General features: G+C 45.2%; 1 protein-coding gene across 5 annotated transcripts in view; it reads left to right on the top strand.

The window, feature by feature from the left end:
• Positions 1-25,138, top strand: part of TBL1XR1 (TBL1X/Y related 1) — a 233,468-nt gene that overhangs the window by 76,968 nt on the left and 131,362 nt on the right. For 2 of the 5 annotated variants that reach the window (XM_077487948.1, XM_077487945.1), the window contains exon 1: positions 961-1,178. The exons of 2 other annotated variants lie outside the window; for them this stretch is intronic. The gene's annotated coding sequence lies outside the window, so the exon portion shown is untranslated. Of the gene's footprint in view, positions 1-959; positions 1,179-25,138 lie in introns of those variants that run through there. One more of the 5 variants, XM_077487949.1, reaches the window with a different exon arrangement.

The raw sequence follows: 25,138 nt of genomic DNA on the forward strand, positions 1-25,138 counted from the left end.
AGGCAGAAGGTCGTATATATGTGTTATGTTGGCGTGAAGGGGTTAATATACTAGCTATTGAAATTAGTAAACCTCCAAATGCTCGATATGCCTGGAGGCAGATAAACGCACTTGAAAAATGTGTCTTTAGATGCATTATTAAAGTAAACCCACTAAAAAAAAACAAAAAAACTGCAAGACAAAGGCATAATGAGCTAGTACGCATGGCATACTAGCTCATTATGAATTACTTAGCTTAGAGCGAAGCCCCTGCAGCGGTCCTCGTACACCGCTCCCGGAGTTACTTCCGGGTCCCGCAAATTATGTCACCCCCACGCATGCACACGGGAGCTGCCAGTAATGGCATACTAGCTGAAGCCACAGCAGGAATGTGCCGTTGCTTCCGTGTACTGATGACGTCCGCACGTGTAGATACGTGGGAAGTCTCCTAAACCGTGTAGGTTGAGGAGATATCCGGGGTAGCTACAGGTAAGCCTTATTATAGTCTTACCTGTAGTAAAAAGCGGTTGTAATAGGTTTACAACCATTTTAACGCTGCCCCTCTACTGTTGGGGGAAAAGCATTGAGAAGAGCCTAGTGTGCATGAGAACTTAAATCATCAGGTGAAAATAAAGGTTGGGGGGAAAGTAATGCAGCCAACACATCTAAGAATTGTATATGACATCTGTAGGTGTTAGAAATGTAGTGGGAAGTATATACACTCGCTTCTTTGTCCGTATTAAATTATCTAACGTGAAGAGTCCACCCTTGGCGTCGGTTCCCCTTCCACAGGGAATGGATGGCTCTATTGTCCCCGGCTCGTCACGTGGGAGGCATCATTGTCTATAGAACATGTCACCTCGCTGCCTTCACTCCACTTCCCGCCCCCAGCGTTATCACGTGATGCCTTTAAACCGCTTCCGGTATCCTTAAGGCCATGCTGCCGTAGTCCATTTGAAGAACCGGAAGCGCCCTTTGACGTCACTTTACTGAGCGACACCACCTAACCCGGAAGTGCGACGCGTCCCACGGGCGATTGTTGTGGAACTCTGAGGGGGGGTCGCACTCTCTTGTCTTCCCCCCTAGTCTCTTACCGATCCTCCACTACGTAACCGGCTACCGCTGCCCCAGGAGAAATGGGCGTGTAACCAAGGAAGGCGAATCCGGGTGCACACGTGGTTCCTCCATCACGGCGCCAAGTATGTGCAAGGGGGAGGGGGAGGGTCACGGGGCTCGCCTGCTTTCATCCGTGTGATATCGGGGAGGATTGCATGTGTAGCTGTCCTCACCTATGATGAGTGTGCAGGCGGCATTCTGCGCTCTGTATATTTGTTTGACTGGATGTGTTTGCAGGTGTCATGGAAAGATTCAATTATAAGGAGCCAGATCTTAGGTGCCGACCCCCCCCCCTCAAATCACTTCCACCCAACAAGTCCATGCATCCTTTAGTGTATGTCAGACGGCCCTCCATTCCAGGACATGTGAAGTCTAAGTAGATGACATTTAGTTGTATTAATCGGTGTCATAGAGTTATGATGATTAACTATAGTCATTGTTTTCCCTTTTTATCCTTTGTTGCACATTGGCCCTGCTAATCTCATTGTAGCTGCTTCCCATCTACATGTCTTTCCTCCAGGGATGGCTGCATGGTATTTCCCAGGGTGGGTTTCCTGATTGTGCAGGCATGGTCCACCAATTTCACAATGTGCTGGAAAGTCGCTTCATCTCCACAATAGCCACACATGACTATGTGATCATACAGACAATTAAAGCAGACCTGCTATGAAAATGGAAAGTCTGCTTTACTGCCAGGCCCTAATCCCACTCAGAGTTGGCAAAAAAAATCCTAGATATAAAGCAGTGACCAAAATAAAATAAAACACGTTCACCTTTCTAAATAATAAAAAAAGTGTATATTTTCATACTGACAGTATAAATGAACTACCTAGAGTGAAATCCGCATACTGTTAGCTCATAGAGAACTAGAGCCACTGGCCATCATGGTAAGTGTTAGTTATAGTTTCTACATTCAGTCGTCTGTGAATGAATAACGTGCTTTGTTGGGCAGATCATATACCAAATAATAGTTTTAACGCAACTAAGGCATACATAAAGTCCTTTATACTCAGTCCATGAGTTCAAGTCAACACAGTAAAATTTGTGAAATCAAAACTTCAATCTTTGTAAAGTGCCCAGTAGATGAAAAACCTGCTCACCTCAATGTTTGACCTCACATAAAAGGTCATAGCACACTCAAACATTCCAGGCATTTTAGCCAATAATACTCGTTTTGTAACACCTTTTCACGATCCTCCCGTGTCCATGAATTGCTGTCACAAACCGAGTAGGTTCATTGATCATAAGCCATGGGCAACCTGTAAAATTAGAAAGCTGGGCAATAGTGCTCTCCATTTAAAGGTTAACTCCACTTTTGTGGGGAGAAAAAAATAGCGAAGAAAAAACATAGCTTGTACAATTGGGATACAAGTCATATTGTAATTGAATGTTATTAAAAATGCCCTTTCCTTTTTAGTCTGCAGCCGCTGTATTTTTCTATAAATGCAAAGCAATATGGCTACATGGAGTTGTTCTGTACACAAAATGTGTACAAATCACTCCCTAGAAACATTTCCTGCTTGTGTGATTTGGCTCACCAATTTTCCAAGAAGTCTGCCTAAGATACTAGTCAGATTTCCAGGCATCCCTTGCAACAAAAATTTCATTTTCCAGTAGAAACATACCTAAAGGGATGCAGGCCCAGATGCTTTCCTCATTAGTGCGCTACAGCTGACTTATAATTATGAAACCACTCCCATTAGACTCGGCACAGAGACCCAAAGAAACACACATGGATTTCTTCAGAATAACAAAAGGTAGGAATCTGCCACAAAGGTTGTTATAATCCCTTGCAATGTACATAGATCATCCAGGAGGGGGAATGTTTTTTTTTTTTTTTTTTCTCAACAAAAGTGGGGTTGCGCTTTAAATATTTTTATTTAAAACCCAATAGATTAAAAATTTCAAGTAATAAAAAAACAAGGCCCCCGTCGATGTAGGGCGTTTTTAGCTCTCCACATCATGATCTTGGATGCCTGCGTATTGACATCAGGGGTTTGGCTCCTCCCCACTATTCTGCATTGTTTAAAAATTGTGACAGTGGGTGTGGGGAGATGATCCCCCATTCCACTATCTCAATTAGAAGAGGGATCACGGAGAGGTTGCAGGAATGTGAACATGCGAACATGTTACATGTTCCACCTTAAAAACTGGTGGATCATGCAACGTGTTCTCAAAGGTGAACTTTTATCCTTTAAGAGATTTTCGTTTTTGCCCAAATCCTGGGTGGGCGACATTGCAACTAGAGGTCGACCAATATATCGGCCGATTTTTGGCATTTTCTAATTAGCATTGGCCGATTGTGCGGATAAAAAAAAGGCCAATTTAAAACATCAGCGCGACTTGCATTGACTTCTATTACAGAAGTAATTTTCAAGTTGCCTGAAGTCTTCCCCTGGAGACTTGTCCTCTCCTATCTGGGCAGCCTGCCAAGTGTGAGAAAAGAAGAGATACAATGATTATACTTATAGATAGACTGAACTCCCTGTGTAAGAGTGTTTCAGTTTAACCATTTAAAGACTAAATCTTTTGTGACACTTGTTGCTTACAAGTAAATCCTGTGTTTTCTGCTAGAAAATCACTTGGAACCCCCAAACATAATTTTTATATGTATGTATGTATATAGTATATTTTTAGCAGCGAGCCTAGGGGATAAAATGGTGCTTGTTGCAATATTTAATGTCACATGTTATTTGCACAGCGGTCTTTTAAACGCAATTTTTTTGGGAAAAAAGACACTTTAGTTTTTTTTTTTTTTTTTTTTTTTTTTCATTAAACAGTAAAGTTAGCCCATTTTTTTTGTCCAAAAGTTTTGATTTTTGTATATTTATATTTAATATATATTTTTAATCTAAATTATGCATACAAGTGAACTGATTGGAGTTTTGTTTTGTTTAAATGTAAGAAATTTTCTTTATCACTTGTTAAGGCTGCCTTCACACTGGAGCAGGCAGGCGTTGACGGTAAAACGCTGCTAATTTTAGTTTAGTAATTTTAGCGCCACTATTCGGCTGCTAGCAGGGTGCTTGTAACCCAGCTAGCGGCTGATGAAGGGTTTAAATGTGGTCATGTAGCGCCTCTGCCAAAGCGCCTTGCAGGCTCTTTACAGCAGTACCCATTCGTTTCAATGGGCAAGAGTGGTGGAGCAGCAGTACACACCGCTCCAAAGATGCTGCTTGCAGGACCTTTTTTTTTTTTTTTTTTTTTTTTTTTTTTTTTTTTAACATCCTGCCAGTGCATCGCCTCAGTGTGAAAGCACTCATGTTTTCACACTGTGACTGCAGGGGAGCCGTTTTGCAGGCACTTTACAGGTGCTATTTTTAGCCCAAAAGTGCATGAAAAACGCCCCCGTGTGAAAGGGGTCTAACTGTTGGATTTTATGAGATGAAGGGGAAAAAAAATCGGCCTGACATATTGGCCCAAAAAAATAATTGGCATCATATATCGACCATTGGCCGCCGCAATTTCTAAATAACGGCATCGGCCAGAGAAAAACCCATATCGGTCGACTTTTAATCACAACACTGCTGAGAAAGCTGAGCACTTAAAAAAAAAAATTCCAATAAGCGTATATATTGATTTGTGCAAAAGTTAAAGCGCATACAAACAGTGGTGTATATACATTGGTTATAAAAGGTCTACACACCCCCGTTAAAATGTCAGGTTTCTGTGATGTAAAAAAATGAGACAAAGATAAATACATTTCACACCTTTTTAATGTGACCTATAAAGTGTACAACCCAATTGAAAAACAAACTTTAAATCTTTTAAATAATGTGGTTGCATAAGTGTGCACACCTTATAACTGTAGCTGTGTTCAGAATTAAGTAATCGCATGCAAACTCATGTTAAATAGGAGTCAGTACACACTTGCATTCATTTTAAAGTTCCTCTGATTAACCCCACATAAAGTTAAGCTGTTCTAGTTGGTCTTTCCTGGCATTTTCTTAGTGGCATCCTACAGCAAAAGCCATGGTCTGCAGAGAGCTTCCAAAGCATCAGAGGGATCTCATTGTTAAAAGGTATCAGCCAGGAGAAGGGCACAAAAGAATTTCCAAGGCATTAGATATACCATGGAATAGAGGGTAGACCTTTACCATCAAGTGGAGAAAATATGGCGCAACAGTGACATTACCAAGAACTGGATGTCCCTCCAAAATTGATGAGAAGAAAACTGGTCAGGGAGGCTGCCAAGAGGCCTACAGCAACATCAAGGGGCTGCAGGAATATCTGGCAAGTACTGGCTGTGTGATACACATGAGAACAATCTCCCATATTTTTCATATGTCTGGGCTATTTGATAGAGTGGCAAGACTGAAGCCTTTTCTTGCAAAGAAAAACATCCAAGTCTGGCTTAATTTTGCAAAAACACATCTGAAGTCTCCGAAAAGCATGTGGGAAAATCTGTTCTGCTTTGATGAAACCAAGGTTGAACTTTTTGGCCATAATTCCAAAAGATATATGTTTGGTGCAAAAACACTGCACATCACCAAGAACATCACACAGTGAAGCATGGTGGTGGCAGCATCATGCTTTGGGGCTCTTTTCTTCAGCTGGAACAGAGGCCTTAGTCAAGGTAGAGGGAATTATGAACAGTTCCAAATACCAGCATATTTATTGGCACAAAACCTTCAGGCTTCTGCTAGAAAGCTCAACCTGGAGAGGAACTTCATCTTTCAGCAGGACAACGACCCAAAGCATACATCCAAATCAACAAAGGCATGTCTTCACCAGAAGATTTAAAGTTTTGGAATGGCCCAGCTAGAGCCCAGACCTGAACCCGATCGGAAATCTGTGGGGTGTTCTAAAGAGGGCTTTGCACAAGAGATGCCCTAGCAATCTGAAAGATTTGGAGTGTTTTTGCAAAGACTAGTGGGCATATATTGGCAAGTCAAGATGTGCCATGCTGATACTCTTTCCCAAAAAACTGAGTGCTGTGATAAAATCAAAAGGTGGTTCAAAAAGGTATTAGTTTAAGGGTGTGCACACTTATGCAAATATATAAATATTTTTATTACAGTTTATAGATCATAATTAAAGGTAGAAAAAGTTCTGAAATGATTTATCTATGTCTTTTTGAGAACTAGTGACACTAATACAGTGATCAGTGCATATTTTTAGCACTGATCACTGTATTAACACTGGCTGAGGAGATGTTAAACATCTAGGGCAAGTAAAGCGTTAAGTTTGCCTAGTCAGTGTTTTGGTGTACTGTAAGAGGCGCTTTTACTGGAGGAATAATCTATTTTATTCCCTGCTTTGCGGGGGAAAGAAAATCAATTCCTTCCCTGCTGACAGGATAGGGCTCTACTTTATTTACATGGGCAGAACCCTGTCCTGTGTAATTTCCTGATGATCGCAATCCATTGTCTGGCACCTGGTGATTGACATCTGCTTTTTCTACCCAGAAGTGTCAGATCATGTACAAAGTACGTAATCTGGCACAGCCGGTTGGCAAGCAGTTAAGCACCAAGCTTTCCCTGGAGGAAGTAGACAGGCAAAGTGGCATCATCCTCAGCTTGGAACCTGAAGGCAAGGCACGGTAAGTATTCTTTTTTTTTATTTTTTTTTTGCGCTGTGTTTGGGGGAGTGGAGCACTGACAGTAAAATGGACCATTTTTCATGAATATATTTCCTCTGTATTCACCGGGTTCCTTGGCGTTCAGCTTTAATAGGAATAATTATGAGCCCTGTAGCTAATTAGAATACCTGTCCTGCCCAATACTGGAATTATTGGGTGGGCCATATGCTAAGGTTCACAAGAGGTATTCTGTTCCAGGTTTCTCCAGCATTTAATGCAGTTTGTGTGAAATACTGCTGTTCAGGTAGGTACTAATATTTCTCTATCTGGGAGTGATGGTTACAGCAGGCGACAGTGATGAAAGGCATCGAGTTTAGGGCCCATTCACACTTAAAGTGATTGCAAAGTCTTTGTAATTTTTATAAAAAAAAAAAAGACATGTTATACTTGCCTGCTCTGTTGCAATGGTTTTTCACGGAGCAGCCCAGAGCCTCCTTTTCTTGGGTCCCTCTTTGGCTCTGCTGGCCCCTCCTTCCTTTTGGGTACCCCTACAGCAAGCGGCTTGCTATGAAGGCACCCGAGCTTGAGTCACAGGTCTGTGTGTCCATTCAGACATGGAGTCGCAGCCTGGCCCCTCTCCGCTCCCGTTCTAGTCTCACTGGCTGACTGACTTTGACAGCAGTGAAAACCAATGGTGCCATGCTGCTGTCTCAGCCAATTATAAGGGGAGTCACGGATGGCCGAGACATTCCTTCAACATTGCTAGAGGGACCTCAGGTAAGTGTGAGGAGGAGGGGGGGGGGGGGGGGCTTCTGCACATAGAAGGCTTTTTGTATCTTGCTGCATAAAATGCAGTAAGATAAAAAAAAAACCTTCTGCTTTTACAACCACTTTAAAGCCCAACTCCGGTTTTGATTTAAAGTGGTGGTGGTAAACCCTTACATATACCTAGTGAAGTAAGTGATTGCCCTTAGATGATATACAGAGATGAAACAAGTCCTACATAAATTGTACCTGATAATCGGCCATTTGTCCTGTACAGCCTTCTACAACATGCAGAATAACATTAAATCTGTCAGAATCTCCCAGGACCTGAAAGAAGGGGGTAGGGATCTGAATTCACATACTACAGCTCACGGAGAAGAACTCATCTCCTTTCTCTTGGTGTCTGGAAAAGCTGTCAGGAGTTAATCGTGCTGATAGCAGCAGAGAGTAATGACACTTAAAGCTTTGGAGAGAGGCAAGTACAAAGTACAGAAGGATGTGCTTTATTCACTTCATGTCTGAGGTGTACAACTGCATTAAAGCAGAGTTACCCCCCCCCCCCGAAAAAAGTTAAGTCAGCAACTACACATACTGTAGCTACTGACTTTTAATATTAGGACACTTGCCTGTCCTGGAATCCAGTGACGTGGGCACCCCAGTTGATGTTTCCACCAGCTCTGGGGTGCTGCCACTGCCATTCATGGTAAGGGAAACCAGCAGTGAAGACTTTCAGCTTCACAGCCGACTCCCTACTGCGAATTACATGAAGCATGCTGCACTTTCTCAATAGCCGGCTGTGGGGGAAGGAGGAGGAGAGGGGCGAACTTTTGAGTGATCTCGCTGCTTCGAGATCTCTTGGGGAGCAGGGACAGGTACTTTTTATTTTTCTTTTTTTTTTACTTTTTTTTTTTTTTCCTTTTTTTCCTTTTTTTTTTTTTTTTTTCCCTTTATTTGTTCATGGCAGTCAACTGTACAGTACACCCAGATGTTACATTATATCAGTACAAACATAGTGTCCATACATTAAAGACAGTAAATAGTACATCTCTAGACACATTAAACTCTGCCAAATAACTTCAAAGAAAAAATATTAAAGCTATATAATTTCTGTGGTTTGAGTAAATATTAAACAGTGGTGTCCATGGGGACCCATCCCGTAGTTACCCATTCTTACATGTATCCCAACGTCTATGTTATATGGCAGGGTCTGCAGGACCACCTGTACAAGCATAAGAAGGGGGGAGAGTAAGTTAAAGGAAGAAAGAAGGGTGGAGGAGAGACCTGTTTGGGAAGGGCAGGAGAGAGAAAAAAAAAGGGGGGGGGGGGGGTTACAAAAGGCAGGCTACCCGTTCTCACGCAAGGGCAGAGTACCCAGTTCCTTGGGCACTGGTTGTTTAGGGCAGTTATTCAGTTTCTGGAGAAATAGCAGGGGTTCTCGCGTAGATGCTCCTGTGTGCCCATGTAGTACCTCCAGGGCCTCCACTTGTCACGGAATTGCTCTTCCGTGTTATGAAGGGTAGCTGTCAGTTCTTCCACCCGGAGGATGCGATTAACTTTAGAGTACGTCAGGACCCTGAACAGGGGCTGAGGTCGCCTCCACATCGCAGGGATACAAGCAATTGCCGCGTTAAGGAGTTGCATCTTCAGCGTTTTTGTATAATTGCGAATGGGTCTCTCTGTTAGGTAGAGAAGGCACGCAGCTGGGTTATCCCTTAATTCAACGGAGGTTGTGCTCTTTATCGTCTCCGTCACCCCCTCCCAGAACGCCCCCAATTCTGGGCACGTCCAGAAGCTATGACCCATGGTTCCTACTTCTGAATTGCACCTCCAGCATTTATCCGGGATTGTATTACTCATCTTATTGAGTAAGCACGGAACCCTGTACCAGGGGGAAACTATTTTGTACCCTGATTCCTGGTAGTGATTTGCAATGGAGGCCTTGTGTGCTAGTACCAGATTTTTTTCTGTCTTCTGTGGAGTGAAGTGGATTCATAAATCTTTTTCCCATTGATGAATTAACGTCTGGGTCGACTCCTCGTCTTGGTTAGTCAGGAGGTTGTACAAGAGGGAAAGGGTGTGTCGTACAAGTTTGCTTTTGTGACAAACGGTCTCAAAGGAAGTCCAGTCTCGTGGTGTGTAAGGGATCTTTTGTATTGCTTGCAAGAAGTGTCGGAGCTGGTATGCGCTGAACATATCAAGTGGTGGGTCCATAAGCTCTGTGATAACCTGCAGGGTCGGGAGCTCTCCAGAAGGCCACACCTTCCCTAGGCGGTGTCTCCCTACTACTGTCAACTGTCTGTTTTTTTTTTTTGTTAGTGAGGCATGGGGGGGAAATCCGCATTTCCGATTTATGTGAGTCATGGGGGAGGGCAGAGGCGAGATACGTGTGTTGCGGAACAGTCTCCGCACAGCTGTCAGTGTAGCCCCAATCAGGGGTTGGTCCCTGATGTCTTTTGGGAGAGATGTCGTGAGCCATGGGGAGGTTAGTAGAGGGACAGATAGGTGCCCAGTGTGGCAACAAAGGGGGGGAGGAGACAGATAAGTGGAGTTTCCACTTTTGGGTGAAACTGCGCTTTAACCACTTTAAGACCACAGTACCTATTTGTTGTGGCTTTAAAAATAGTTTTAGCCATAACCCAAGTATCTTTTTCTTCAGTTGGCGGCTGAATTTCTCATGGAAGCATTCCTAGTGGCTCATGAGCTGTTAGAACACTTTCAGAAGCTCCGAGAGGGGGCACCCCCCTGCTGCTTGTTGGTGTTTCTCGGGCTTACTGTTTCCATGGGCTTGTTCGAAATGATCCGACTGTGCGGCCAGACTAGTCCAAGAGGCAATTAGAGTAGATCCTCTTTGATCGCTTGTATAGCCTTGGAGGACCTGGTTCAGGCGGGAAGTAAACAATTATTATTATTTTTATAAGCAAAAGATTATATAATTACACATACACATTTTTTTTATCTTTTACTTCTAAAGATAAGGAGAGATTTGGGATCTTATTGACCTCAGATCTCTCCATAAAGAGGACCTGTCATCCTTATTTCTATTACAAGGGATGTTGTGCATACATATGTAAACAGTATTTGCACCAAATGTAAGGTATAGCCACAAACGCTAGTGAGCGCAATAATTCTAGCGCTAAACCTCTAACTCCAAACAGGTAGCCTGTAGAGGCATTTAAAGTGTCGCCTATAGAGATTTTTTTGTACCATAGTACTGATCTTTGCCCATCGGTGCTGCCTTATCTGTGCCTATTAGTGCCGCCTTAACTATGCCTATCGGTGCCCACCAATGCAGCCTATCGGTGCCCACCAATGCAGCCTATCGGTGCCGCCTAATCAGCGCACTTCAATGAAGGAGAAAAATGACCCGTTTGCAAAATTTTATAACAAACTATTAAAACATGATTTTTTATTTTTTTTTGCATCTTTTTTTGTTTGTTTAGCAAAAAATAAAACTCCGAGCTGTAACTAAATACCACCAAAAGAAAGCTCTATTTGTGGGAAAAAAATGATAAAAATTTCATTTGGGTACAGTGTTGTATGCCCGCGCAATTGTCATTCAAAGCGCATCAGCGCTGAAAGCTGAAAATTGGTCTGGGACTGAGGGGGGTTTAAATGCCCAGTAAGCAAGTGGTTAAAATTGTGCACATTCGTGGAATGTTAAAGTGTGACATGTTGGCTATCTATTTTCTTGGCGTAACATCTTTCACATTTTGCAAAAAAAAAAAAAATTGGGGTATATATTGTACTTTTTTTTTTTTTTTTTTCCCCAAAGTGTATTTCTTACACAAAAAATAAGCTGAAAAAACTCTGCGCTAATACTGTGTGACATAAACAATTGCAACAAACAGCATTTTATTCCCTGGGAACTCTGCTAAAAATTTGTGGTGTTTGGGGGTTATAAGTAATTTTCTAGCAAAAAAATATTGACTTAAACTTGTAAACCAAAAATTGCCAAAATAGCCTGGTCTTAAAGCGGTTGTATGCCCAAAAAAACAAACACCTGTAAGGTAAAGGCATAGTAGCTCATTATGAAATCCTTACCTTAAAACGAAGCCTCCACAGGGCCGCCTGGTCGCCGCTGAGGGAGCAGACATGTTCCCACTGGGTTTGTGGCTCCGGCTCTGTGAGTGGCTGGAGCCGCGGTGACATCCCTCCCCGAGCATGCGTGCTAGAGCCGTCTGTTCTGGCAAGATACATTGGACCCGGCAGATCTTCACTGAGCATGCACCGCTGATCTCAGCTGCGACATGCAAGGTGAATATCTCCTAAACCGTACAAGTTTAGGAGATATTAATTTTACCTACTTATTATAGGCTTACCTGTAGGTAAAAATGGCCAAGCAGACAATACAACCACTTCAGCCCTGGAAGATTAGGCTGCTCAATGACCAGATCACTTTTTACAATTTGGCACTGCGCTGCTTTAACTGGTAGTTGCGCGGTCATGCAGTGCCATACCCAAACTAAATTTGCATCCTTCTCCCCCCCCCCCCCCCCCACAAAGAGAGCTTTATTTTGATGGTATATATAGAAAGGAAAACACAATAAGGGAGCCCCCAAAACCGCATAACCCAAAAGTATACAAAAAACACAGGAAGTTTCCCCAGGGTTTTTTTTAGCAGCAGAGAATTTGTATAAAAATGGTTGATGTAAAAAAAAAAAAAAAAAATTAACAGACCATAATAATTACAAATGAACAATGATAAATCATCCATATAGGTGGTGCGACACAAAAACAAACATGGAACGTCACTCATAGCAAAAAAGAAGTACAAGTATTGTTTGCCAATTGTATTTGTAACATGTATCCACATGAAAAACCCTGATGCATTTTGACCCTTATGATTTCTGGTCTCTTCAGGGGGATTTATATTCTAGGAAAATGTCAAAATATCTAATTAAAGACTTTGGGCAATATAAGAAATATATATAGGTATAGCATTTTGAATTGAGCAAAATTATATCTCCATACACATAGAGATGTAGTTACCAATGGGTGGATGAAGACATGAGGATGTATCACACAAACCAGGATTGTTGTTGTCCAGTGATCCCATCGCTGCTGCATGCTCCCCCCCCCCCCCCCCACGTCCTCCGGGTGCATAGTCCACCAAGCTTACAGAGGGCCACGTTCTGGGACTCGGAGACGAGGATGGGGGGGGGTAAAACACCTGCAGATGGACATGCAGACTTTTTGTAAATCGTCATTAAATAATGTTGGAGTATATCGAAGTGCTTGGCAGCTGTAGGCTTGTTGTTACTTGGTCATTAATGGATTCATATTATAGAAAAATTTAGTTAGTTATACATAACATGGCGTAGTTTTATTCATTGGTTGGATTGATTATAAGGAGGATTAGCTAACAGTGAAAAGAAGGTGGGTGAGGGATGGGGAGTGGTGATGTGATTAGTGAAGTGAAAGTGCATGATGTGGGGTAGACTGATGATGGAACAATAGAGGTGTGAAAGTGAAAACAAGAAAAAGCTACTAAAAAAACAAATCTAAAAAGTGAAAAGTGTGGGCAACTAGAGTGGGTTTTAGTGTGGAGTGCCTAAATTGGTGTGTGTGTGTGGTGGAAGGGGGGGGATTAAATAAGACAGTGAAAGTGAGATGGATTAGGGTGCCAAACCAAAAGTGATATGACGCTGAATACTATATACGTAAAGTAAGAGGATAAGACTAAGGTTATATTACAAAAGGATAATGTTGTATAGGTTAAAGCGGTTGTATAATACATTTTTTGACTTTTACCTATAATAAGGCTTACCTGTAGGTAAAAAAAAAAAACATACAGGTTCCCCTCGCAATGCGCCGCTGACTGCGGATGAAATCTCCTCCTGCGCGCATGCGCGGGAGTGACGATATCGTGGCTCCGCCCACTCACAGCGCCGGAGCCGCGATACCCGGAAGAAACGCTGAGGGAACGTGTCGGCTCCCTCGGCGTGGATCGGGCCAGATGTCTGGCCTCGTTCTAAGGTAAGTATTTCATAATGAGCTAGTATGCGGTGCATACTAGCTCATTATGTCTTTTCCTTTTGCAGGTGGCAAAAAACAAACACACATTAGCGGGTATACAACCACTTTAAAGAGCAATGTTAAAAAATGAAAATGGATGGGTATAGCATAAGTACAAAGATTACCCGGTCAAAAGCATTCCAAAAGCTGCACTTGCCAAGCACTCCATCAGTCTTGTATTAGTGTATGACAGCATTACCAGGGAACACATCAGGATCTCCTGGGAGCTGTTTGGTTTTAAAGTGTCTGCAGGTGTCAGGTTTGCGGCACCAAACTGGTGTCGTCCGCGTGGTCCCCTCTGCGTTCCGGAAGGCATGAGCCCTGGCCTAAGCCATCGCCTCTGACGCAAAAGTGCGACGTCACTGACAGTCCGGTGGCGATCACTGGATGCCACCGGCACAGAGAAGGCCCCCCACAGTGGCCCAAAAAGGACTCCACTGTAGGAAAACGAGCATTGGGGAGAATCGCAGATGGCATCTGCGTCTCCCCACTGTGGTGGGAAGTAGGGTGGAAAAGAGGCACCCACCCAGTGCTGAAGGGCTGAACACAGCGGCCTGCACACGAAGGATGGGCAAAATAGAACACTGCAATGCACGCAAAGTAATAAAAATAAAATGATTTACATTATATAATTATAATATAGTGTGTGTATGTATATATCGGCAAATAGCTTGGGGTGTCTACTTTCCAAAAAGGGGTATTTTATGCACATCATTTTAGAAGCTTATGTCACACATCACCCACTCTTCTAACAATTTGAAGACAAAGTCCTTTCTGACACTTTTTGTTTACATGAAAATATATATATAATTTTTTTTTTTTGCAAGAAAATTACTTTGAACCCTCAAACATTATATATTAAAAGTCTCACAGATTAAAATGGTGGGCGTTGCAATTTTATTTTTCATACAATATTTGTGCAGTTATTTTTCAAACGCAATTTTTTTTGGGAAAAAACACTTTTTTTATGCACTAAAACACACACTATATTGCCCAAATGTTTGATGAAATAAAAAAACATTATCCTATGCCGAGTACATGAATACCAAACATGACATGCTTTAAAATTGTGCACAAACGTGCAGCGGCGACAAACTACATATATTTTTAAAATTATTTTACAGGTTACCACTTTAGATTTACAGAGGAGGTCTACTGCTAAAATGATTGCCTTCGATCTGACCTTCGCGGTGATGCCTCACATGCATGGTGCAATTGCTGTTTACTTATGACACTAGACTGTCGCTTGCGTTTGTCTTTGCAAAACTGTTCTTTTTCCTTTTTTTTTTCTTTTTTTATCTCAAGGAATGTAAATATCTCCTATAATAGCAATAATTAGTGACAAGTACAAATTTTTTTTTTTGAAAAAAATAAATAAAAAATCAGGGTCTATTAGACCCTAGATTTCTCCTCAAAGTATCTGACCACACCAAGATCAGTGATAAAATGCTTTCCCGATTTCCCAACTTTCCCAATTTTCATGAAATGCATGTAACTTCCTGTTTCTTATGCCATAGAGATGATTGGTTCTGGTCTCTGATCAGCTTTATGGTCAGCTGATGGAACTGGCTTCATTCTCAGGTTCCCTGTTGCGACAGGAGGGCCCGAGAAAACCATGGAGGGGGAAAGTAAAATGCCTTTCATGCAGCCGGGCCGGCTCACTGTGTTTGCGTTGGGAAGGTGGGCCATAGCACCCTCTGGAAACAGAAGGGCTGTGACAATCTCTTCCTGGAATTTTAGGAAGGATCCAGTTCATCCTGAAGCTTTGTATAGCACAAAAGCGTTCAGCAGAGCCAATTGAAATGAGGTATACAGACGCTTTTTTGAACCAGCGTCTCGCCTTACGGGCAGTTGGGTACGGCACCAACAACTGGTCGTTTAGGTCCACCCCTCCCAGGTTAAAGAGGGATTCCACCTAAAAAAAAAAAAAAAAAAAAATAAATAAAAAAAAAAATTAAAAGCCAGCAGCTATAAATACTACAGCTGCTGACTTTTAATAAATGGACACTCACCTGTCCCGGGTTCCAGCGATGCTGAGGCCGATCGATTTCTCGGCTGCTGCCGTCACCATTCTAGGTGAGGGAATCAGGAAGTGAAGCGAATCGGCTTCACTTCCCGGTTCCCTACTGCGAATGCGCGAGTCGCGCAGCACAATAGGAATTGTCCGTGCTGTCACTGGGACCCGTGTGTGTCCCAGCAGACAGCGCGGCAGGACAGGAAATGACATAGACTCGCACAGGAGTCTATGCCCGGAAGTGGGTGTAAATACCGGTCTTTGACAGGTATCTCCACCCCTCCCCCCTGTAAGGTGCCAATTGTGACACCGGAGGGGGGAGGGTTCCGATCAGCGGAAGTTCCACTTCAGGGTTGTACCCCGCTTTAAGGTTGTATTCGTGGACAGAGGGGTTTACCCACACCAGTCCCCGTAGGAATTTGGACTGTCTTATTATTAAACATTCTGTGAATCCCTCCACTTCACTGCTAACAAATTATTACACTTCAAGCAGGTTCCCCCCCCGTCTAAGTCAGGATTCTACAAGCCGTTGGGGGAAGCCCTGGCGATTAGATTGCACGGTGCCACATGCGCCAATTCCATAATCAAAAAGGTAACTAAAAAGTGGCGCGCTTGTGTAATTGTCCACGTACAAGTGGTACCCCTTTCCGAATAAGTCCCACACAATCTTGCCAGTGCTCTCTATGTAGTCTGGGCAGTTCTCCGGCTCTACGTGACTATCTTTTCCCTTGTAAACCATTAAACTATATGTATAGCCTGTTTCTCTGTCAGAGCTTATACATCTTGACCACATATCTGGCATGCTTGCAGGGAAGATACTGTTTGGTAGACAAGCAGCCAGAAAACATAATCGGGGACATAACGCAGACAACGTGATCGGGAGTAAGCAAGGCTGCAAACTGTTGGTTGAAGTGGTTTACGAGGGGCTGAATTTTGTAGAGCCAATCAAATCCAGGGTCACCCGAGGGCAGCAGAGTTCATTATTGAAGTGCATGAACCGCAAGATCATCTTGTATCACGTGCTGGAGGAAGAGAACACTGGCATATGGTGAATTGGGTCAGTGGATCAATATGACTGCAACTCACTCTTTTTAGTTATGACCATGAGGAGGGATAGGCCCAGGAAGGGGGTGCACAAACAAAGCCTAACATGGGCAAAAGTTATACCACAAATACCATTGCAGTCTAGGAGAACTGACTTGCGAATTTTGCTAGCCCCCACTTGGCTGGCTTATCTTATAGTTATTGGCTTTAAAATGGGCATGGCCCACCCTAAGGGACATATATCAATGTTGCCAATTGAGACAACCCCAAAAACAAAACAAGTGCCTTTAACCACTTGCCGACAGCCTCCTGTACATATGTCAGCACTTTGAAGATGGCTATCTTGGTAACGGCAGCAGCTGCTGCAACAACCAAGGTATCCATCTCTTCAGGAGCCGGTCGTGTGTACAATAATGGTGGTCTCTGTGGATTTGCCGCAAGATCACCATTATCGGCAGTGGGAGAGGTACCACCCCCCCCCCCCGCCATTTACCGGAGGAGTTGGTAGGTGCGGAGGCAATCGGGACCTTTCTGTGGCTGGGTATGGAGACGAGTGAGGGGAAGATGGCCCCCGCCCATCTCCATACTATAGCAGAGCGGAAGCGACGTCAAAGTCACTTCCACCCATATGCTTTAACCACTTGCTTACTGGGCACTTAAAGTGGGGTACCCCCTAAAAAAAAAAAAATTAAAAGTCAGCAGCTACAAATACTGCAGCTGCTGGCTTTTAATAATCGGACACTTACCTGTCCCGGGTTCCAGCGATGCGGGGGAACGAAGCCCCCCCTCGCTCCCCGCTCCGCTCGCGGCGCCGTCATGCATACTGTGGGCACCCCGCTGTGGCTTCACAGCCGGGCACCCACTGCGCATGCGCGAGCGGCGCAGGGCGCCGTGATACGCCGTACAGTCACCTGGGACACGTGACAGGTCCCGGGTGAATGTGCGGCGCGAGGGGAAGTGATGTCACCAGCCCGGGCAATGAAGAAGGCAGACTACGAGGGACCCCCTAGCAACCGGTATTTAGAGGTGAGTAAAAATTTTTTTTTTTGCCAATTATTTTTTTTTGCTGCAATGACCGCTGTTTTATTCTCTAGGGTGTTAGAAAAAAATATATAATGTTTGGGGGTTCTAAGTAATTTTCTAGCAAAAAGAACGGTTTTAAACTTGTAAACACCAAAATCTCAAAACGAGGCTAGTCTTTAAAAATTGCTGAAAAGCTAGTAACTTGGAGGGGGAGCTTACTCTCTAAGATTTTAAAGCGGGAGTCCGCCGGGACTCCGCGTTTATTTTTTAATTTTTTTATTTTTTTTAAAGTCAGCAGCTACAAATACTGCAGCTGCTGACTTTTAAAATAGTGACACTTACCTGTCCAGCGCGCCCGCGATGTCGGCACCCGAAGCCGATCTCTAGATCGACACTCGAGTGCTGCCGCCGCCATCTTGGGTATGGGAATAAGGAAATGGAGCCTTTCGGCTTCATTTCCCGGTTCCCTACTGCGCATGCGCGAGCCACGCTGTGCAATGAGGACGGTCCCCGCTGCCTCTGGGATCTGTGTGTTTCCCAGCAGGCAGCGGGGCACTTGCGGAAGGGGGCGGGCACTTGCGGAAAGGGGCATAATGTACGCCCCTTTCCGCAGAGAGCTAGCCCGGAAGTGGGTGCAGTTAGCAGTTACCTGGATTATCCAGGTAACTGCACCCCCCTCCCCCCTGAAAGGTGCCAATTGTGGCGCCGGAGGGGGGGAGGAATCCGATGAGCGGAAGGTCCATTTTAGGGTGGACCTCCGCTTTAACACCCTAAAAAATTACATGCCCCCCAAATACCTACAAGGCCATTTGGGCCTGTTGAGGCTTAAAATGAGAACCCACCCTAAACAAAAAAAATATTGTGCCCCTCCGAAACACACAGCAAGCTAACCCATGGAAATCCAAGGGGGTTAGAGGGGGGAGACGAGCATTGTAGAATGGATTGTGGTGTTCCCCTTTTAAACAAAAACTAGCCCAAGGAAATCGTATGCATTAGAGCGGGAATGCCCTTTTAGGAGGAGCTAGAGGAGCGAGAGTCTTTTTTACATAATTTTAACAAGGTGCATGTCACATGTTGGCAACATAACATGCTAACATGACCTGAGGGCAAATATCCTTAAAAATACGTAAAGGTAAACCAGCGTTAAAAAAAAAAAAAAAAATTAGAGGTGCAGCCATTCAACCCACACAATTGCATTTATATTGCTAAAGATTTTGGCCACGCAATGAACGCATCTGAACGAGCGCAAGAGCCGCTAGCGCATGCGCAGTACTTACATTGATCTCACGCAGTTCTAAACGTACTTGCAGGCTTGCTCTAAAAAAGTAACTTTCTCATTCTATTTTAGACATATTTGTTACTTGGGTAGTTGTTACTAAACTTTCTCACATGACCCCATATTATTGGCACCTCCATCTCTGTAAATATTGAATTGAAGATGCCATGTCCATAATGGCGCACTGATTGCATTCTCCCGTGCTCTGAGATCGCTATAGTAAATGGGGCACCATTTCGTAAATCTGAAAATGTGTGTTGCGCCTCTACTGTTGACGTACGACTTTTGTAAATCGGCCCCAACGTTTTTGGCAGGGGCTAACTAGTGGGTTTTTTACGAGGAGTTTTTCAGCTGTAAAAATGCTTCAACTCTGATTAAAAACTGAAAAACGCTGCTATTCTGCGTCTGCCAGCGGTTTTGAGCCGTAAGCTTTTGTTGGAGTATAGTTTTTGTTTAAAAAAAAAAAAAAAAAAAAAAAAAAAACCTAAACGCTACTGTAAAACTCATTCTACAACTAACACTATTGGCATTTTTTGAACGTCTTATGTTCATGAGGTCCTAGAGCAGTGATGGCGAAACTTGGCACCCCAGATGTTTTACATTTGCCGTAATGCTCATCCACCGAAATTTCAGCCGCCGAAACATTAGCTGAAAATTGGCCTTTTCGGCAATTTGCCGAAAGAAAATTCTCGCTGATGATGGTGCCGGAAATGGGGCGGGGCTGGCTGGGCGGGCCCCTGTCCCTGGTGCCGCCCATCACGGAGATGTTGTTCTGGAGCACCTGTCCTTACTCTCTCCTCCTCCCCTCCCTCCTAGCCCATGCTGCAGGCGGCCCATGGGTTCTCCGTGTAACGCCCCCCTCTCCCCGACCGGTGGCTGCATATGGATCCTCAGCCGATGTGTAAATCGTCAGTGCAGGAGCTTGGTCACGCTGTTTACTCTGAAAGTGAAAGCAAGGGAGAGGTTTCTAGAAGTGTCTTCTGTGCTCTCTGCCTCCCCCTAGAGTGCAGTACCTGGCATAGAGATTGAGAGTACAGTGCTGCAGCTGCCAATTTAAAAAGGCTGTCTATATATGTTTGTATGCATGTGTTTGTGTGCTATATGTATGTGTGTTTTCTATGCACTGGTGAGGCCCAGGCAGGCTGCATGAGGAGCACTAGTAGGCTGCTGGGCACTGGTGAGGCACAGGCAGGCTGCATATGATGGGCACTGGTGAGGCACAGGCAGGCTGCAATGTCCCCATTCTCTGACCATCTCCTGTATAAAAATATTTCTCAAATCGCCTTTCAGGACAACCCCGGAGAGTGTAGCTCCACCTTGCAATCGGGAAACACATGCCCACTTTAAAAACACCTCCTCCTCCTCCATGGCTTCAGTTATTGTGTTTCCTCCTTGGAGGAAGCATGTGCCTGAACCAGGGAGAGCTACACTCTCTGCAGGGGAGTAAGGCTTACCTTTTGTTGCAGGTTGTTTCTCTTTGACCCCCAGCAGCATCTCCACGGGGAGAGGACTCCTGGAGCTCCTGGTCCCGCCATCTCACGGGAGTAAGGACCCTCGGAGTGCCGGCGTCGGGTGCCCGGTGTCCGCTTGTTAGCGCAGGGAGGGCTCTGTTGCTGGCGGAGGCCGCTGCAGGTCAGCGGCATGGCTCCGTTTTCGGCGCCGGGTCCCGGGCGGCGACGGCGTCGTTCACGGTGACGCGCGGGCGCTCTGAGGGGGCGTGGCGCCGTGGTTCAGCGCCTGGAACGCAGGGGTCATGGGGCGGGTCAGGTGACCGTGTGCTTCCGCTTCCGGCCGGCCTTGATGACGCGGCGGCCGGGAAAATTTAAAATGAGAGCTGTTTGTAAAATAGCTGCCTCACTCAAACGATGGAAGAGTGCAAGCCAGCTATGGCGGAGACAGGCGCCCCCAGCACCGGTCCAGCCCAGGTACGTAAGGTGCACTGGCACCCTCTGCTTTACTGTGGGTATGTCTTTGTTTGTTCCCCCCTCTTGGGGGCCTGTCGCTGCAGGTCAGAGGTGGACTTCGCTCTGACCTTTTGCAGCCTAGTTCTGGGGTCTCACTAGTAGGTCTGTTTGGTGGTGGGTCTCTGCACTGGCTTGGTGTTAAGCAACTGGTTGTTGAGAGCTTTTAGTGAATTAAACCTGTATGTCGTTTCAGGAAAAATCACTAGGAAAAGCTAGACCAGGTCAGAGAAAATGTCCTTCCTGCAAAACCCCCCTCAGAGATTCATGGCAGAAGGCAATGTGCAGAAATTGTATCAGAGAATTGGTGGAAGAGGAAACATCTCAACAATATAAGGATTTGTTTTCTTCGGTTAAAGAGCTGACAAACTCTTTGAGTTCAGTCAAGTCCATCCTGATACAAAACCCTCCCGCACAGACCGAGCCTCAGAACTTACCACCCAGCCCCAGGGCGTCGTCATCCAGACAGGTGGAAACTGAAGAGTCTGGAGACGAAGGGGGTAGTACTCTCATCTCCTTCAGGGATTCTGAGGAGGAGGAGGAAGAGGAAGAAGATAGCAGGGGCTCCAAATTCAAGCTATCACTAGAGGAAGTAGATGATATTTTAAAAGCAATCTACACTACTCTAGAAATTCAGGAAGAAAGAGTACAACTGTCAGTTCATGACAAAATGTACCAGGGGTTGGACGAAACAAAACGGCGAGTTTTTCCTGTCCACAGGGTCCTCTCAGACTCAGTGAGAAAGGAGTGGAAGGACCCAGAAAAAGCCCCTTTCTTCTCTAAAGCTCTCAAAAGAAGGTTTCCCTTCGAAGATAAGGACTCAGAGGTTTGGAACAAGAAACCCAGAGTCGATGCAGCTTTCTCGCAGGTATCCAGACGAACGGATCTAGCCTTTGAAGATATGGGGATCCTTAAAGACCCAATGGACAAAAAAGCTGACTCCATCCTTAAAAAAGCTTGGGATGCTGCGTCAGTCAGTCTAAAACCAGCAATGGCAGCTACGGTGGTGGCCAGGAATCTGGAATGTTGGGTAGAGAAGCTGAAGAGCCATATTGAGGCGGGGACACCCCGCAAGGATCTCTTAGAGTCCTTTCCACTGATCCTGAATGCAGTCAAATACATGGCGGATGCATCAGCAGAATCAGTTAAACTGGCCGCTAGGTCTTCGGCTCTTGTAAATTCAGCCAGGAGAGCAGTTTGGCTGAAAACATGGTCTGGGGACACTGCCTCTAAGGTCAAGCTGTGTGGTCTTCCCTTTTCGGGTGACTTGCTCTTTGGTCCTGATTTAGAGTCTGTGCTGGATAGAACAGCCGATAAAAAGAAGGCTTTTCCAGTTAAGAAAAAGCAGATGGCTAAAAAGAATTTTCGTGCTTTTCAGCAGTCCCATAAAAAAGACCAGGAGCACAAGAGCAGATGGGGTTCACAGAAGGGCAAAGGCAGGGGTGGAGTCCTCTTTAGATCTCCCCCAGAGCAGTCCCCTAAGAACAAGTGACAATATCTCCCCAGTGGGGGGGAGACTGTCAGCTTTTCGCGAACAATGGGACAGGCTGTCTCCAAATCTGTTCGTGAAGAGCGTTGTCGATCAGGGGTACAGGTTGGAGTTTTCAGAACTACCCCCGAGCAGGTTTTATGTGACAACATTGCCAAGGGATCAGGAGAAGGCCTCTGCAATGAAGCTGTTGTTACAGGAGCTGATACAGCAAGAGGTTCTGATTCAAGTCCCAGTAAGCCAGCAGGGCGGGGGTTTTTATTCACATATTTTTCTGGTGAAAAAACCCTCAGGGAAGTACCGTCTAATCCTGAATCTGAAATTCCTGAACAGGTTCATTCGGTACAAACATTTCAGGATGGATACAATTTTCTCCATCACAAAGCTGTTGACCCCAGAATGCTTCATGGCATCCCTGGACCTAAGGGATGCCTACCTTCATATACCAATTCATCAGGCATCGCAGCAGTTCCTGCGCCTGGCATTGAAGGTAGGGAGTTCGGTATGGCACCTCCAATTCAGGGCTCTGCCGTTCGGACTCTCGTCCTCTCCCAGGGTCTTTACGAAGATTATGGCAGAGGCTTTGGAACCCCTGAAATTGAAGGGGATTCCAGTCGTTCCTTATCTGGACGACCTTTTGTTTTTTGCAGACTCCAGGGAGCAGGTCCTAGTCAATCTCCAGAGGGCCCAGTCTCACCTCGAGGGCCTGGGATGGCTTCTAAACCTAGAGAAGTCAATCCTGACCCCCTCACAGGAAATGAAATTTCTGGGGTATACATTAAATTCGATTCTCCAGAAGGTTTTCCTGCCGTTGGAAAAACAGGAAAAGTTACAGCTAGCTGTACAGCGGATACAGAGCAACCAGACAGTCTCAGTCAGGATGGCTATGGCAGTTCTGGGCCTGCTTACGGCAGCAATCCCGGCTGTTCAGTGGGCCAGGTTCCATTCCAGGCCCCTTCAGAGGGAGGTTCTGTCAAGCTGGTCCCATCAGGATCCTTTGGAAAAACAGCTAAAAATTTCGTCAAAGACGAAAAGGGCTCTTTGGTGGTGGAGAGACCAGGCAAACCTCTCAAGGGGCCTGGTGTGGACCTTTCCTGTGGACAAGCGCCTTACTACAGACGCAAGTGCCTGGGGCTGGGGAGCCCATCTGGATGGTCAGACATCTCAGGGGGTCTGGTCCAAACAGGAAGCTCAAAGATCATCCAACTGGAGGGAGTTGAAGGCGATCTTTCTGGGTTTAGTGGCATTTCAGCAGAGTTTGAGAGGCCACCATGTTCAGGTGTTGTCAGACAACACAACAGCGGTTACCTACATTATGAAGCAAGGGGGAACCAGAAGCAGGAGCTTGATGGAGCTGGCCAATCTGTTGTTAGCCTGGGCAGAACAGAACACAGCCTCACTATCGGCAGTGCATCTGAAGGGCTCTCAGAATTTGTTTGCGGACCTCCTAAGCAGGCGCAAATTGCTAGAGGCAGAATGGAGTCTGAATCAGGAAGTGTTCCTGATGATCTCCGAGGCCTGGGGGGTTCCTCAGGTAGACCTTTTTGCCAGCCAGCAGAACTCAAAGGTGGACAGATTCTTTTCTCTTCACCGAGGAGATGCAGCAATAGGGTTGGATGCATTCGCTCACCCCTGGCATTACCAGCTGTGCTATGCCTTTCCCCCCTTTCCTCTAATTCCACTAGTACTGAGGAAATTCAGGGAAGAAAGGACAGACTTAATACTAGTCACTCCTTTTTGGCCAAAAAGACCCTGGTTCGCGGGTCTTCGAAACCTAGCCTCGAAGCCCCCATGGAGGTTACCACTCAGAAAAGATCTGTTATCCCAGGGGACAGTAAGTCATCCAGAAGTGGAACTCCTGCAGCTAACCGCCTGGTTTCTGAGGAGGACCTGTTAAAGGCTAAAGGTCTCTCAGATAAAGTAGTAAAGACCCTGCTGTCCAGTAGGAAGGCAGTTACACAGGCAATTTACATGAAGGTCTGGAAAAAGTTCAACTCCTGGTGCAGTTCTAGAGAACTCAAGGTCAAGAGCACGGTGTCCGTCTTGGAGTTTCTCCATGAAGGAATGGAGAAGGGTCTCGCAGCCAGTACCCTGAAGACTCAGGTGGCTGCCTTATCAGTTTTCTTTGAAAAGACTTTATCTAAAGAAACTTTAATTTCTAGATTTTTTAGGGCTCTTGCTCGAAATAGACCAGTAGCCCTTAAAGACTTTCCCAGTTGGGATTTGTCTACAGTTTTACAGGGTCTCTCGGGAGCACCGTTTGAACCCTTACAGGAAGCTTCTTTGCAGAAGGTGGTTTTAAAAACAATCTTTTTGGTGGCCATCACCTCGGCCAGGAGAGTCAGCGAGCTCCAAGCTCTAGCTATTACAGAACCCTTCCTTAGAATTTATCAGGACAGGGTGGTACTGAGGACGGATCCAGCATTCCTACCGAAAGTATCCTCAACTTTCCATCGATCACAGGAAATAGTGTTACCTACATTCTCTGCAAGCCCAGCAAATGCAGGAGAGGAAGTTTTTCACACATTGGATGTGAGAAGATGTCTTTTACAGTTTCTGAAAGTTACTAAAGAATTTAGAAAATCAAACGCCCTCTTTGTGATATTTTCTGGATCACGCAAGGGGGAGAAAGCTTCTAAAAGTACGCTGGGTAGGTGGCTTAAGTTGGCTATAACAGAAGCCTATAAAGCAAAAGGAGAAATACCTCCCTCAGGTATTGCTGCCCACTCTACTAGATCCACGGCAGTTTCCTGGGCTGAAAGGGCCGGTGCCACGCCTGAACAAATCTGCAAGGCTGCCACTTGGTCCAGTTATTCGACATTTCTCCGGCATTACCGGTTAGATCTACTGTCTGCAGCAGATCAGGCCTTCGGCAGGAAGGTACTGCAGGCAGTAGTCCCGCCCTAGGGTAAGTTTCTCGGTTATCCTCTCCGGG

The sequence above is a fragment of the Lithobates pipiens genome, unplaced genomic scaffold, assembly GCF_037356315.1.
Source record: "Lithobates pipiens isolate NorthernLeopardFrog02 unplaced genomic scaffold, aLitPip1_a1.2 Scaffold_18, whole genome shotgun sequence".
Taxonomy (NCBI): Eukaryota; Metazoa; Chordata; class Amphibia; order Anura; family Ranidae; genus Lithobates; species Lithobates pipiens.